Source organism: Poromitra crassiceps (assembly GCF_964638095.1).
Source record: "Poromitra crassiceps genome assembly, chromosome: 20".
NCBI classification, from domain to species: Eukaryota; Metazoa; Chordata; class Actinopteri; order Beryciformes; family Melamphaidae; genus Poromitra; species Poromitra crassiceps.
This window is the reverse complement of record NC_139637.1, coordinates 28,452,147-28,456,294: the sequence shown is the minus strand read 5'-3', so window position 1 is coordinate 28,456,294 and position 4,148 is coordinate 28,452,147. Positions and strand designations below refer to the sequence as shown.

General features: G+C 45.1%; 1 protein-coding gene across 3 annotated transcripts in view; it reads left to right on the top strand.

Annotated features, from left to right (window-relative positions):
- The first annotated feature begins 4,037 nt into the window (after positions 1 to 4,037).
- Positions 4,038 to 4,148, top strand: part of LOC310795099 (protein NLRC3-like) — a 54,869-nt gene continuing 54,758 nt past the window's right edge. For all 3 annotated transcript variants that reach the window (XM_083657125.1, XM_083657124.1, XM_083657126.1), the window contains exon 1: positions 4,038 to 4,093. The gene's annotated coding sequence lies outside the window, so the exon portion shown is untranslated. The remainder of the gene's footprint in view (positions 4,094 to 4,148) is intronic.

Sequence of the window (4,148 nt, the reverse complement as noted above, 5' to 3'; positions counted from 1 at the left end):
TCCTCCATAATGTCGCTATTACTGACCTCTAGTGGTGAATATTAACTACTGCAGTAAAGACCTACAACTAAAAACGATTTAAAACAATTTCAAAATGTGATTTTTTTGAATGGATTACACATCATTTAACCCTTAGTTGATTTTTTTAAATAATGATTCTAGACTGAAACCTCTATGTATGCTTTTCTCAAACATTGCACAGCTGTTATTAGCACATCTCATCTGAACATTCGGTGATTTGGTGGCTATCTTGGATTTGAGGTCAAATCTGAGTTACCTCCACATCTGAAAATAAACCTTATGGGTTTCACTCACTATGTAAGAAATGTTCATTCTTGTTCAAATGTTCAAAAAGTGCACAATTATTGTCTTAATCCGCTGTACTAAAATGGCAGATGTCCCCTAAACACCTCACAGTGTCTGCTGTAATTGTATGGGTAATTACCATGCTCCCTAAAGGCCTCATGCGCGCTACTGCTACATGACTCTGCTGCTACTGATAGCACTTTTGCTGCTCCCAATGCTCAACCCGGTTACAGCAAAATACCTGTTGTATGGCTACACTACTTTCTCCCTGTGAAGGCTAAATCATTAGCTGTGTTTGCATATAGGCATATTTGCGGGAGTGGGAGGAATCTGGCACTACTGATGTCCAGCAGCATGGTGATGACCGAGGGAAATGTGAGTTGGTTTGTTTACTGCATCGCATGTAGTTTTAAACGAGGAGATCCACAACTTTCTTTTAAAGAGCCCATATTTTGCTAATATAATGAATTATTATTTTATTGTTGGCCTCCAGTAGAGTAACTTATTGCATCATTCATAGTTTAAAAAACTCATTGTTTATCTTGTACTGGCTCTCACTGCCCCCCTCAGTTCACCCTCTGTCTGAAACGCTCTGTTTTAGGTCCTGTCCCTTTAAGAACCCCCACCCTCCGAAATACTCCAGGCGGGCAGCGGGGGGAAAATTTGTTTGCGCAAACCTCTGCCCAGACAGAGGACCCGGACCCCATGTTGAGAACCACTGCAAATCACAATCGTGAGTGGGGTGGGGGAACATTTTATTGTCCCTTTCAAAACTCATTCGGTGAGCCTGCAGAGGGCTTTACTAGATGAGGGACAAGCATGTTAAATGAGGAAATGGCATTTCCTCATTCCTCACAACAAGGAGTTGACGGCACTACGGTGCAGAGTGACATTTTCGAGGTGCTCCACGGCCCCTACGCCGAGCTGCGCCGATAGGACGCCCAGCTGCGGCGACCCCCTCGGCGATGTCAGGGCCGGCGATTTCGCTCGAGCATAATTTGCGCTTTAGTTGCTGTTGCGGCAGTCTACTGGAATATCAGAACAGGGAGGGGCAGGGCACGCGCGCCTTGGGCCCGGGCTAGGCTTGGCAAAGTTGGCATCACCATGGTAACAAGTCCTACCTGACGTCACTAGAACTGTGGCTCTCGCACAAATCGGCACAAATCCATGTCCTCTCATCTACGAGACGGGGGGGGGAGTTCATGGGGGTAACATTAAAACACCTTCACCTATTTATTTGAAGCTTAGCCCATGTTTAACACATTCACTGCCAACAGTTTTTTTTTTTTACTGTAGGTAGCTTCTGCCAAGGTTTTTTTTTGAGGATTCTGGCTCATCTTTCAAGAGCCGAGGATTATTTTCTGCTAGGACTTTGTGAACACAAAATATCTCAAAATAACTAATAGAATGTGTGCTTTCTCTGTCTAAAAGAGTTAGTTTGTAGAGTTAGTAGTTATGTAGGCCTTAGCAGTTGAATACAGCATGGTTTCAGCGTCTGAAAATTAAAGTTGAGATAAATGCCTTTTTGTGAAATTCGATAGAACAGTCACTTTAACCATTTATTTTTGGCATCAGTAAGACATTAGACATCTAAACAATAGTTCTGAACAGTAATTTCCTCCATAACAGCACCCGCACCCCCCTCTCCTTCAAACTCCTCCCTCCGTGTTCTCCTCCTCCCTCCGTGGCTCTGCAGCGGGTGTGTCACAAGCGAGTTTCTGCTGCCTGTCTGCTGCCTGGCGGCCCCTCGTCGGGCGAGTCGGGATGGGGCTCGCTCGTTTCTTGGGGTTTCGGTTGAGAGCTTTGATGAAGCTTTTGCGATTCTGGGCTTTATGCTGCGTGTTTCAAAGTGTGTTGCACCCAGTCTATTTTTGGAACCCCCCACCGTTGTGCGCCACCGTTGTGCGCCAGCGCGAAAGCATTTTCGCCAAACCATTCTACAGTATGAGAATGGTTTCCTCACGCTTTTCCCTGCAGTGTTGGCTCGGCTTCCTCTAGTCTGGAGAGCACTGTCGCCACTTAGTGGGTCGGTGGAATGGGTTGTACACGTTCGGTGGCTCCCATATTTTTATAGGAGACGTAGGGGGCTTTGATCCACGTCCCACTGTCAAAAAAAATTGTTGACTCGTCCATGGCAGTCAACCGTTGGTTTCTGCTTGACGAGTTGACTCGTCCACGGCAGTGAACGTGTTAATATGACCATCCAAGATTGTAACAACATATATATGATACAAAATTAAGAAATGCATAATATGGACCCTTTAAGGGGCCAGAGTGGCCAGTTCAAAACAGGAAATGCCAAACTGGCCTGTGGAGAGTTAATTTTAGAATGGGCATTACAGCCAAACTGCGGGGCAACTGTCAAAAATAATCACTTTACTGTCTAATAAACTGTAATTATGCGTGACGTTTGGCGCACGGAATCCTGACGAGAAAACATTTGAAGCTTTTACACTCTGTGCAGTTTTCTGCTCGCGGAAGTGAGTTTTGAAAACTCCACTTTGTCCGCCCAGGCGCGTAGTTAGAAAATTCGGGGTGTGTACGGCCAGGCGAAAACCGTCCGCACAGGAGTCTTGCAGAGGGGCGTGTCTGCTGATTTGACGTCACTTTTCCGCATGGACACTCGCGGTCTTCGCCGATGCGTCAGGCCTTGGCCACACTGATCCGTCAGAAAATTGACAGAATTATTGAATGGACAGATGTCTGTCCGATGCATTGTTTTAACAGGCAGATGTGTCCCTATGCGTTGTTTATGCATGTTAAAATACAGTAGCACTGTAGCAGCCTGTAACACTGAGCTGGTAATCTCACAATCATCCCGACATTATGCCAGGCTGAAGTCACGTTGTACAACAGCGGGATGGTGTACACAGCATTAATTATAGCCTCCTTCACCGCCTCGGCCGCCATTTTCTTTGAAAAGTTGAAACAAATCTCGGAACGCCTCCTCTCGAGACCTCGACTCTGATTGGCTAAACGGACAGTGACTATCCGACCATCCGATCATCCGATACATCCATCCAGAAAAAGTTCATCCCTCTTCAACTTTCTGTCCATCAAAACGTATGCAAATGTTCTGGATACGTACGCTTCTGAGTGCTCCACGGACAGTCGGACAGCTGTCATTGAAAATGAATAGAAGTTAACAGAGAAATGAACGCACACGGACAGACACCACGGATCAGTGTGGCCAAGGCCTAAAGCATAATTCCACCTTTAGAAGACAAAAGAAGTGAGAACATATGAATTGAAAGCAGCTACAGTACGAGGAACTTTTACCTGGTTATGATGCCTCACATCTGACCTGCATCAGCAATGACACCATCAATTTGGACATTGACAATTTATATCTAGTGTTTCTAAATTCCTCATTATTTTCTTTCTTGTTAAAGTGAGTCTAACCGATGAAAAATAAGTTGGTGAATATTTTTTTGTCGATCAACTAATCAATCAACTAATCGTATCGTTGCAGTTCTAATCTGGTGAGAAATGCAGCCTCATATCGACATGGTCACACAGGAGCCATTCCTTTGTTCCCGGGGTTCTCTGTTACCAGTTGACAATATAACAGGGTTATATAGCAGGGTTCCGCCACTAGATGGGAGTAGAGCTCTATTCTTAGTCTACATGTTCTCTGAGGGGAGGTTCACTCTCCAACACTTCAACATGCAGGCGGAGCAAACTGCTTAGTCAAAGTGAAAGTAAAAAAATGTATGTGTCGCAGTTTGTTCAGACAGATTCCATTTTAGACACAGCAGCAGGAGGAAAACGGCGAGAGGGCGAGACTGTGAGTGTTTTTACAACAATCAATATTATTTGACAGTAAAGTCGAGTGAACGGGG